Source organism: Conger conger, chromosome 2, assembly GCF_963514075.1.
Source record: "Conger conger chromosome 2, fConCon1.1, whole genome shotgun sequence".
In the NCBI taxonomy this organism is placed as follows: Eukaryota; Metazoa; Chordata; class Actinopteri; order Anguilliformes; family Congridae; genus Conger; species Conger conger.
The window spans coordinates 61,726,010-61,738,636 of record NC_083761.1 but is presented as its reverse complement, the minus strand read 5'-3'; the positions used below and the strand labels follow the sequence as shown (position 1 = coordinate 61,738,636).

At 44.1% G+C, this 12,627-nt stretch overlaps 1 protein-coding gene across 3 annotated transcripts in view; it reads left to right on the top strand.

Moving 5' to 3' along the window:
* The first annotated feature begins 341 nt into the window (after positions 1–341).
* LOC133121635 (inactive rhomboid protein 1) overlaps positions 342–12,627 on the top strand; it is a 49,458-nt gene continuing 37,172 nt past the window's right edge. For all 3 annotated transcript variants that reach the window (XM_061230950.1, XM_061230951.1, XM_061230949.1), the window contains exon 1: positions 342–670. The gene's annotated coding sequence lies outside the window, so the exon portion shown is untranslated. The remainder of the gene's footprint in view (positions 671–12,627) is intronic.

Genomic DNA, 12,627 nt, shown 5'->3' with positions numbered 1-12,627 from the left:
AAACTGGACGTGTAGTCATATTGTCTTTTAAAATGACACTTCTTTCCTTTTCTGTTCTCAGCATTGTACTGAAAAAAACAAAAAAACTAAATGAGTTGACCTGCAAGTAGCCCAGTGTTTCATTTTTAAAAATCCAGTTCTCCCGAACTGTCAACAGTGGCCATCAGTCTTATTTCCGCCCATAGAGGGTCAATCCCACAGAACGGTCAGCCCCGACTGATAAAGTAGCAACACTGATTGGTTGTGGCATCTGACAGCCGCTCAGCCGTTGCCACCGACAGTTTGCCTTTCTGCGTAGTGGGCGGGACTTTCGGTCTGTGAAGTACACAGTGCGTAACTGATCCCGGTGGAGGAGCCCAGGCTGGTGTGTGGGAATGTGCCGGGCATTGCATGGAAAAGAAAACCCAATCAGCGATTTCTCGGAATTTCAACATTTCAACTCGCCCGCGCTGTGAGACGCTTACCAATATTTCTCTTTTCCTCTGAAACGATTTTAAGTTATCGGGATCATACAGATTTTTCCACCTAACCATTGGCTTTTCTACAGTACGATTATGAAGTGACATAAAAGCACCATATCATATTTAAGCAAAGAGGACCCTCAACATATAAAAACTCGTTTTTTGGGGGGTTTTTTCTACACCTGAAGACCAGAATATTTGCTTCAAGGGTAAGTTACTTTAACTTGGAGTAGGCCTATTGATTTGTAACATTTGATAGTTAGCTTTAATTACTTAGCAATTGTTTATCTAATGTTGACTATTTCGCGTCGCTATCTATGTCAGTGAGTCGTTTGCAGCAGCTAGCTGGTCAGCTAGACTAAGCATCAGTCCTGTAACTTTAACTAGTCGCCTATGCAGTCCAACTGTCATCGGTTCGCACTATGGATATTTGTCATGATGCTGCCGAGTTAATGTTGATAATTGAATAAAGGAAAGGGTTACTCCGGTGTAAAGTTGATTGTTGCTATCTGTTTTCTAAATAGAGTATCCTACGTTAAGTTTGTGAGCTTAAAAGTAATTGAATGAATATCTCAAAATCAGATCGGTTTGTAGTCCTACATTCTGACCAGGGGATTTTGCCTTAACAGATACAGTGACAACATGCAGCTGTAGTCATAAATGGTTTGCTAAGTGCTGTATGGCTACATTGCAGACTTACATAGCTGCCCCTAGTAACATTAACGTTGTTAACTAACGTGAACTAATGTTGTGCCTGCTATGTAACATTAACGTCGTGGGACACCTACTTAAGTTATAGACAGCTGTTTACAACACTTTGACTTATATTTAGTGCTAATGTGAAAGTCACTCGGAAGTAAGAAAAACTAAAAAGATTTTACGATCAAGATTAGGCCTACAGAAACATGAACAGTGATTAAAATACCTAGATATAAGGAAAACGTGCTTCTGTTCTGTAAAGGCGAAATTAATCATCTTAACAAATGCGTTATAAGAGTATGATTTATAAAACACCGATGAAGTTATCATACCTACATGTGTTCAGTTTAATGCTCTTTAGCGAATCAATTGCAATTATTTATATTTAGAGATTTACGTTACGTTTACGTTTCTACACGCTACAAATTGTAGTGATTTATTTAGTGTCGCCCACGATTCCCTTTACAGAGTTCGCCCACGGGGCGGCAACATGACCGGTAGTCGAAGTTGCTTGTTTTTGTTTCCTGCCTTGAGAAGGACCTTTCTGAACAGGTCCAACCCCTGGAGACTCGCTCCCGCCTTTTAAAGTGACCTTTTTTGTTCATTGAAATATTTCTGTTATTCCTGAGTGGACTGTGCCTTCCACTACCCCCCACTTTCTTATCCTCAAACACTATTACTGATCATTCAGTTTTCCATGTGATTGAAAAGCCGGTCTATTGCTTGTGCTGTAGGCCTATTTCATTCTTATTTGGTCCGGTTTGTGCATCTGTCTATAAAAAAGCCTATTATCATAAAAACTTACGTTATATACATTGTACTTGCATCAGCTGCTGTTACAACAGCATGGGGATATCTACACTGTATTTTGGTATAGCCTAGTCATGCTGAACCTCTCACCTAGACAAAGGTCGTTGTATTGTTGTTTCTGCATGCAGTTTCATGGTGGTCTGTCCAAAGTAAGTTTTGCTTAGGTTGGTCATTAGAGGGAATGTGTGAAACTATTACTCATTGATGGTGAGAAAGGCCACCGAAAGTTCAGAGCCGAGTTTCTTCTTTCTTCTCATGGAAAGGTGAAACAACAATTATGGGGGGTGGGGTGTTGGTGGAACATGATTCATTCTTACGGAATGAAAATAATGTACATGAAAAATGGTGTATCCTCTCATCCACTGTATTCCTAACAATATACTAGGTCTGATAGATGTAAAATAATTTAATTACTTGTTAATGTTTTTACTGCTTGTTTCTGCTGTTAGTTATATTTCACATATAAAGGGCAGCAAATGATGGCATGTGTGCATTTTTTCCAGATGATGTTCCACATATTGGCACTGTGAGTTGTGACTGGAATGTGAAACACCTGTGTGCTTGCCAGTGTATCTACAGTAGATGAACAGAGATAGAGCATGTGACACTGTGGCTTTCAGCTCCCGGACAACATTATCGGCTGTAGTGGGATCATCGCTGGGTGATGTAATAGCACTGGTAAAACTCTCCCTGCAGTGTGATTGCAACTGTTAAGATGGCTGCTCTCTTTCGGGTTACATCCATTGCTGCGCCCTGATGTTGGCAATGGGCACGGAATTTTATAATGATTCCACTCTGGAGAGGGCGAGCTGGGTCAGAGCCCAGACCCCCAGAGCCAGGGCTTATAGTGAAGGGAGCAGGTGGAATCTCCGGTCCGTGGCTGGGCTGTGGATGTGGGTCTGAGCTGGACCCTGGGAGCTCTGGAACCATGCGTGTGTGTGAGTCATGATGCAGTATCGGCCTGGCCTGGCTGGGAGAGCAGTACTGTAATTGCACGCTGTGTTGTTTTTATTTGAGGCAAGCCGCAAGCATGGGGTCCTGAGTGTTACACCCAGCAGTTCTGTCGCAGTGTTCATGGGGGGGCAGCGCTCCCCCCCCCCCCCTTGGAATTTACCGTACTACCCCAATGTACTTCTCTGCCTCTGAAGGCCACCTGTCCACAGCACACTTACTAGACTATTTTTGTTATGAGTTCCATGCTTGTGGCTCCCTTTCTATTATTGAACTTCACACTTCCCAAAATCTGAGGTTTGCCTCATTACCGCTATTAACAATGTTTTTATAAGTATTTACTGTGGCACCTGTACCCTTTAGGGATTTTAGTATTGTTCCACTAATATTCTTGCTGTATTCAGACCTGTATTCATGCGAGAAGGTCCGGTTGAAGTGACATTATGCAGTCACTTTGCTTTCACTTATTGTAAATCTAGGTGTGCAGCATTCTCGGCTATAAGAATTTATATGTATTTTTATCATTTGGTTTATTTGAAAAAATGGAATTACTCCAGGAGTGAGTGAGCGAGTGAGTGAGCGAGCGTGTGAGTGAGTCTGCGCGTGTGTGTGTGTGTGTGGAGTAGTGTAGCGGCTATCCTGGTCTGTTTAGCACATGATCCTTTAAATCACTCGGCTGCCATGGTATAGGTCGAGAGCCTCTATGCAGTCATTGAGATGTAAGCCACAAAAACAGAAAACTCTACAGGCTGTCTTCCTCTTTGCTCACGCTGGACTCCTGTCTGTTTGCCTGGTGGAGCCTGTGTCAGCCGCAGGGCTTGCTCGAGTCTGTTTCCCCACCTTGCGATATGTATCTTCCGGATCTTCAAACATGAGCAAGCAAGTTGGTATTCGAGCAGGAAAATAAGCACAGGCAACAGTGTCTCTTTCCCATGCTGCTCCGGTTAACCAACTCGACCTGCAACTTTGGAAACAATGCAGGCTGCGCTCGTACAAAGCAGATCAGTTCAGACCAGTCCCACGGAGGCAGGCTAATGAGTGTGTGTAAAGGGAGGCAGCTGAGAAAGAATTCCTGCTCAGAGTGGTAGAACAGCCTCCGACCCCCAGCTCAGGTGCTTCGGCTGCTGAATCACACACCTTAATGTGCGTGTGATTTGGACTTCAGAATGTGTCAAAGATGTCAGGAATGGCCGATTATCAAAAAACATATCAGAAGCTTGCATGCCTGTAATATTTCCTTCATTCTTTCCCGTTGTCAGCCAAAGGTTTGGTGAGATTTATGCAGCCTAGACCTTATGTTAGGAATGGGTAATTATCATAAACGTATCAGAAGTTTGCATGCCTGCAATATTTCCTTCAGTCCCTCCTGTTGTCTTTATGCTTCTAGACCACTAGGCATGATAGAAATTTTAGGTTGTAACTCTGCCTTTAGCTATTCTTAAGTTCTCTTTTATGGGACAGTTCCTGTTAATTTCCCATTGTCATTCACTCAGAATTGAGGTTAATGTATCTGTGACTAATAACATGGAACTCAGTGATGCATGGTAAGTATGTAGGTACTTGCATACACTCATATTGTGGGGCTTTGGAATTCTGAGTAAGCATTCATCAGCATCTTGGATCAAGGAAAAAAAAGTGACCTGGGAAATCACACAGACAGCTGGAAACAGGAATACTGAATTCTGGTTTCATGGCCAGACAAGTAGTAAACCACTGTGTGTTCCACCATTAGCTTCAGTCGGCTTTTGTCACTCGGGTGTTTTGTGTACTCGGAGCTCCCCTCCCCTGGGTCTTTGGCTGAGGATATTCAAAGGAAGCCTTGCTCAGCCCCGCTGTGTTGTTTCCTGTTTGTAGCTGGTGTGTATGAGCCCCATTGCCAATGGTGCCAGCTCTGCCTCGCCCTTTATACCGTGGAGGCGACCGGGAACAGGCCTCGACATGTTTTCTACAGGACTGTAAATCCGCTGTGACGTAATGTGGCAGGTTAATTTCAGAGCCCCAGAGAAGTAGCAGTACAGTCTCCATTTCCTCAGACCCAGCGGTCACCCTGCATCCACCATTAACCTGCACCCCCCTCCCCGACTACCGTTGCCTCCCCTGCCTAACTGAGCGTCAGGGGGCTTGCTTGGGATCCCAAAGAACATCAGGAAGGGAACAGGTCAGGAAGTCTTAAAACGACCCGCTGTCTTATTTTGACTGCAGCTCCCTCGAGCGGAAAAGGAAGTTCAGTCCTTTCTTCACGTGAAGCCCAAGTGTTTTTATGTATCGTGTTTTTTTTCAGTCGATTGTTTTGGCATTGCCACAGAGGGAAAAAAAAAGATACAAATTTGAGTTGATCCTTGATGATCTGGGATTTTATTAATTTATTAGTCTCTGTGCTGTTGGGTAGAACATCAACTAGGCGTGTAGGTTTAATGGTTGCGGCATGTGTGTTAGGGTGTCTCTTAGTTGGAAAAAATAGCTGCCAAATGCCCTGTAGGTCTTAGATCATGCACATGCAAACACCTATGACACACACAAAAAAAATTAGCCCACAGTAGTGTTGAACTCAAGGAGCTCCACGGAATTTCACCCAATTGCATTCCCTTTCCTCAGCTGAATTACCTCACCTCACCACTACCGTCACCCTGCAGAAAGAAAGCGCATTTCACTGCTTGGAGTTACTCAAGATAGAATGTAGGTTGTGTTTGAAACCTACTTGTACTAAATTTCAGGCTAATTTTCATTGAAATGCAGTATGAGTAGTATGCTAAGTATAAGCCATAGATTTTATTGTGAATACTATATATTTTTTTACGTCAAATCATAAAATATATTGGCATGTTGATATGTTGTCATCCCTTTAATGACATGTTGTCTGAATGCTCCGGTTTGTCTCTACCTGCATGAACTCTGCATACATCTGGCCTTTCTTGGCCCTGTGTCTTTAAAAGCCTGAATGGGTAGTAGTGAGGGGCCCTGTCATGGTGATATAATATGGGATGGCAGGGACAGTGGGAACGAGAGTGTGATTATATTTAGGCAGTCGGCCTCTCAGATACTATCTTTGGATTGGAAGGCAGTCGGACCCTGCGGGGCCTTGGAGTTTATATTTGCGCTTCAGGTTGATAAACTTGTCTTTGCCTGAAGGTATTCGCTGGTCTGTAAGATCTGTTGCATTCCCATACCTCTGTGATCTGGGCTGTGCAGGGGATATCTCAGTTTGAGGAAAATAAGGATCATCTCAGGAGTCACATGACCTGCAGCGCACCCTCTTGGTGTCTTTCCCAATATAGAGGGACCGTAGAAGGGGGGGGGGTTACCGTTTTGTAACTGTAACTGGGGTGGAGTATTCCCAAGGGACTAGGTGGAGAACTGGACTGCGAGTAATAATATCTAAGGAATTTCTGCTGTAGCCACAGTGAGTACGCTACACATTACTTCAGACATGGGAGCTGTCAGCTTGTTTTGCATGTAGACAGAAAAAGTGCCTCCATCTCCTGACTGTTTTGGATGGAGCACACTACGCTCCTATCACATGCGACTGTGCTGTTTACCAAGGATATCTTCAGAAAGTCTGCTAATCCTCTGTTGATGGTGCGATATAAGTTTTGAAAGAGGGAGATTTTGATATTGGAGCTTTTAGGCTGACGTAATGCGTGCGTGTTTCATGTGCTCTCTTGATGATGATGTAATTGTGCCAGCTTGGCTGGAGTGTAACGGGCTCTAGTCCACCTTAGTGCTAATCCTCTCCCCAGCAGGTGCCCACTGCTGTCACACTGAAGAGTCATGCCAATTGTCTCTATAATTATCCATTAGTCATCTCCTGGCCTTGGTGTGTGGCTGCTGAGGTGATGTAAGAGTTCTGTACTGGTGGCACCTCGTGGGTCACACAAAGACACAAGTGACTTTGAGTGAGGTTGATGCTGCCTGTGCTTTAAAGTGTCTACTGAGATTGGCTACTCTACTATCTATTGAGATTACATCACATTAATGGCATTTAGCAGAGTGACGCACAGTTGATTAGACTAAGCAGGAGACAATCCTCCCATGGAACAATGTGGGGTTAAGGGCCTTGTTCAAGGGCCCAACGGCTGTGGCTACACCGGGGATTGAACCTCCAAACTCGCGGATCCCAGTCATGTCCCAGTCATAACCCTAACCCACTATGCTACAGGCCGCCCTACAGATGGGCTACTCTACTGAGATATGAGGAATCTGCCTTGTTATCAGTGCGAAGTTGCAGTCAGTGCCCAAACAGCAGCACAGATCCTCCTAGTTCTCACACACTCACACTCAGACTCACACACCAACGGCGATATGCTGCTCTGCAAGGTACCCATCAGCTCGTTGGGGGCAACTGTTCGACTGCCAGATGACCGCTCTTACCTCCTGAGCTAATGTCTGCCCCTAAATCGCTAATGTCCCAATGGTCTGCTCAAGTCATTATGTCCATGCACTGTTAGCAGCAGCCCTGCGACCTACAGAACCCTGGACATAAACCCCATCTGCTGACATTAGGCTCATAAGTCACATAAGTCCCATCCAATTCTCTGCATGCCTCTGAGTTATGATAGTTAGAAGGGAAATGTGAACTATGTGATAGCCCCCCTTCCCTTTCTCAACAAGGTTGGAATACCGCAAGGAAACCACATATAGATAATATTATGAATGTCTTGTTGTAGTAGTCAGGTACTTACACTACATTCCGATGATTATAAGAACATGTGAGGTAAGAGTGGAGGAGATGAAGATGATTTGATGCGGCCCAAACTCACATTAGTCAAAGCTGTTTTTTTACAGAGCAGTATAAATAGTGGATTGTTTTACTAAACATTTGAGGTCACTTATGCTTTAGTACATGTTTAGCACGAGTTTGATTGAAGTCATTTCTTTAATAAAAGGCACAAATAATGGTTTGGATGATGTTCTTTTATAAGACAGTGAGGGGATTAAGCTATGCTATGTGCAGTCCAAATAGCTCTCAATTAACATAATTTTCTCAAATATTCTTTTCAATGCACCCCCCTTTGCAATGCAGCTTTATGCAATTTACATTTTGATAGACTGTGAGCCAACAGAGGAAGCCCTTATGTTAAATCTGCTGCTTGAAGATGTGACATAATGGAGTCCATTATGCTCCCTGCACAGTCTCAGACAATGGCGATCAACCACTCACTGCGAACAAAAGAAGCCTGCCACTGTAGTGTGGCAAAGGCTTCAACTCTGGCCTCTTGCCCTTTCAGTGGAGATTATGCATTTCTGTTCGATATCACCTTAAGACCTGCACTTTAACCACACCCTCCATTTTGATCTCCAGGCTGGACAGTGTGCACCACTAATACTATGTTATAATACAATAATCATAGCTGTGTGCTGATAGCTTTACCCTACATGGTCTGGAGCTCAAAGCTCTTACCAGGAAAATGTGTTTGCATTGTGTTTTGGAACAGCGGGGAATACCAGATCTTTCAGCCTGAAAGCAGAGATGGTTAGATATTGCAGTAGATTGTACCGGTGGAGGTGATAACCGCATTGTTCACTCGTTGGGAAAGGTGTGTACTGGTATCTGACATGATGAGCAGCCTGTTGACATTGCTGTGACTTGGGCTGTCCCACAACGCAGACCTCTTAGTGTACTACTGACAACACAGCCTTGCCCTGTGGAATCTGACACATTGCACAATTTTTTTTACACCACAATGCAATGTGACACAGAATACACCTTGCCTATTAATAGCTCTCCTGCGCAAATGATTCATACGCATTATATCTCTGTGAGCTGAAGCCCTGGGAGATACAGGAAGTCACGTGAGGCCAGCTCTGTGTGGCGTTTCGTACAGTTCTGGTCTTAGCAGCATGTTGGCTCTGAGTTGCTGATGGAAAGCTGAAACATTTCCTGAATAATTTAACATTCACCTCTGTGGGGTTCCTTCCACAGCTCAGGTCACAATAGTTTAGGCTGATGAAAGCTACGAGTGGCTCCAGATCGGAGTCTCGGTTTCAGGTAATTTCCCTCAAATTGATGTACCTTGCTCACGAGTTCCACGTGAGTGACCTTTGATTTCATAACGCGTTGAGTGAGCATTAAGCTCTGTGTCTGTCTCGGTTGATATCTGGGATAGCGTGTGTATGGGGAAATTACCATAGGGATGCAGACGGATGTCCCTCTAAACAGAGTGATGGCGGGGAGGGAGGGGGCTCCGGTCTTCCTTTGCCTTGGCTTTGGACCTTGGAAATGGGGACGATATGCAGGCAGATAGAGAGTGTCCTTCCTGCCTCTGTCGGTACTTTTCCACATCCTGTTTCTCCATTAGCACTCTTCTGCTTGGCACTTCCTGCCATGGCTCAGGCTGAAAAGCGGTGGACAGAGGGAAGGCCGGCTTCACTGTGTGCTGCGTGCTGAGTGTCAATGTACGCTTCGACGGGGTGTTTATTTTGCCTTCTTAGTGTTTGTTGTTGTTGTAGGGCAGAATCTTTTAGCGTACCCGTGGGAGCACACAAAACAAATATAGGATAGGACTGACTAGGCTAGTTGTGTAATACATTACAAGTCCAGAATTCACCCTTGCTCTGTCAGTGCGGGTATAGGAGGTAGGTACAGAAGTGCGATGGTATTCGCTGTTGTTCGGTTGGTGTAGCAGGGTAACAGAGACTGAGTATTTGAGCATACCGAAGTGTCTCCTCTGGCTCAATTAGATGGACCATCCGGGACCGGAGTGGTCTCAGTGTTGGCAGCCAGCACTGTCTAACAGCTCAAATCAGCACAAATGCACAATAAGCCCTTTTGTGGGAGAGTTGAGGCTGATATCATGCTGGAAAGTATTTAAATGGAGATCACATGTTGTTTAGGCATACTGCTATGAATCCCTTCTTAGCTCACTTAACAGGAAAGTTTCTGACTTCCTTCAGACAATAAGGCGCTTGTTGGAGGAGCTGGGATGCATCAGGGCGACTCTGAGCAGCCCTGCTCAGGGCAGCCTTCGCTGGAATATGCCTTTTTCCCCTTTCTCTGTCTCCCTCTCTCTCTCACACACACACACATACTGTTGTATCTGTTTAGGCTCCTGTGACTGATAACCCGCCCTCACAGGTTGGGCCAGGTGGAAAACTCTGGGAGAGCCATGTAGAAAAGTCAAATGTGAATAGCATACAAGTGCTGGATATGGATTTTCCAGGGACAGAGCAGCTGCAGTGACAGTATTTCCCGTTTCCCCACCGGGGCTGTGAATATGCTGCCTGTGTGTGGGACTGTGGGTCTAATTTCTTCAGCTGTTGTTAAAAGGCAACATATCCCTGCTTCACTTCACCATTTAAGGTTGTCCTGGCTGTCCATGGGCTTAGCCTTACCTGCACTAGTGGCTGGGCTACAGGTAAAGTACCTGTGTCTGGGGCTGAGGGCAGGTTTGTGGAACGTTAGCAACAGATGCAGAACCATCCGCCCCACTGTGATCTGATTGGTTGGTTGGTTCGGTGACTGACAGTGGGAGTGCCCTCAGCAATGCTCATGAAATCCCCTGAACTCCCACTCTGTCTAGTCTCCAGCAGGCCGGGGGGAGGGGTGGGATCCCTGCGTGGGCTCATGGCCGTTGGGAGATTAGAGCATTTTCCATGAGGATGAGCTCAGGCCTGGCAGTCTGGGGGCCACCACGCCAGGATCGAGCTGCTGCAGCTCAGATGACCTCCCCAGAGGAGCATGAGTTCTCATCGCAGTTTGAGTTGTATGGCCAGGTCACACCAGGCCACCGAACCTGGTGAATAAGGGGAAGATGGATGCTCTTTCAACAAGAGCTTAAACTTAGACTTTTTTTATTTATCACATAGTGAAAGTGAATCATGTATTAAGACCTTTCAAATGACGATGATATAACATGATATACAGTCACGTCCATAAATATTTTACAAAGTTATTGTTATTTTAGCTGTCTACCACAGGACATTGGAGTTGGAAGTTAATAATAAATATGAGCTCAAAGTGCAGAATTTCAGCTTTAATTTAAGTTCTAATTACTTAGAACATAGCACCTCTGGTAGTATTTAAGTAAATGAAAGTAAATAACACTTAATATTGGGTAGCATGTCCCTTGCTTGCAATAATTGCATGAAGCCTGTGACCCCATGACATCACCAAATGGTTCCATTCTTCTTTTGTGAGGCTTTTACTGCAGCCTATTTCAATTGTTGTTTGTTTTGGGTGGTTTCCCCTTTAATCTCCTCTTCAGGTGGTGAAATGCATGCTCAATTGGGTTAAGGTCTGGTGATTGACTTGGCCAATCTAAAACCTTCCACTTTTTCTCCCTAATGATGTCCTTTATTGTGATGGCAGTGTGTTTTGGGTCATTGTCTTGCTGCATGATTAAGTTCCTCCCAATTAGTTTGGGCTCATTTCTCTGTAAGTTGGCAGACAGAATATTTTTGTAGACTTCTGAATTCTACCTGCTGCTACCATCATGAGTTACATCATCAATAGAGATTAGTGAGCCCATTCCAGAAGGAGCCATGCAAGCCCGAGCCATGACACTTCCTCCACCGTGCTTCACAGATGAGCTTGTATGTTTTGGATGATGAGCAGATCCCTTCTTTCTCCACACTTTGGCCTTTCCATAACTTTGGTTGAGGTTAATCTTGGTCTCATCAGTCCATAAAACTTTCTTCCAGAATTTTTGTGGCTCATCTCTGTACTTCTTTGCAAATTGTAATCTTGTATTCCACTTGTATACTACTGATGAGTGGTTTGTATTTTGTGGTATAGCCTCTATATTGCTCTCCAAGTCTTCTTTGAACGGTTGATTGTGATACTTTCCCCCCTGCCCTGTGGAGATTGTCACTGACTGATGTTTTCTGGTTCTTCTTCACAGCTTTCACAATGTTTTTGTCATAAACTGCTGTTGTTTTCCTTGGTCGACCTGTTTGTCAGCAATTGCTTTTTGTTTCAGGACATTCCAAGGTGCTGTACAAGCTATCCCAATGCTTGTGCAATGGCTTGATTTCCCCTCTTTTCTAAGCTTCAGAATGGCTTGCTTTTCTCCCAAAGACAGCTCTCTGGTCTTCATGTTGGTTTATTTATTTATTTTTTATTTATATATTTATATATTTTTTGTCTTCACAGGCAAAACCCAAAGCTAAAACCAAGAGTAGACTATTTATTGTTTAACCAATCAATTTAACAGGCTACATCTGGGCAACAAGAAACACCTGTCAGTCACCAATATTTGCTCACCTAAAAAGTGGGTGGTCAAAAGGTAATATGTTTTAAGTTCTTTAACAAATCTAGATATAATTACCAGGAAATAAAAGCTGAAATTCGGATCTGTCATCGCATACATCTTTTGACCTCAAACTAAATTGTCTTCAGTGTGTAGCAAAAACAAAGAAATTGACCTTTCTGTTCCAATACTTTTGGAGGGGACTGTATGTCAGACTGATTTTCTTTCAAATTTAGTATGAGTAGTATGCCAGTTTCGAACACAGCATAAGTTACTCAGGCACTTTACTTCCTAAGAATGACAGCGTAAGCTACTCAGACACTTTACTTCCTAAGAATGACTGCGCATTCCTAGAACACTGTATGAGATAATTGCTGTTCATTGTCATTGAAAGTCATCCAAACAATGTTCGGGCCTATGATTTCACAAAAAACACGTCAGTTGCAGTTGAGCTGCTGTGTGGGTTTAACATGCATAAGCTGATGGCGTGTCCTTTGCAGTAGTGGGGCTTCATTATTTAT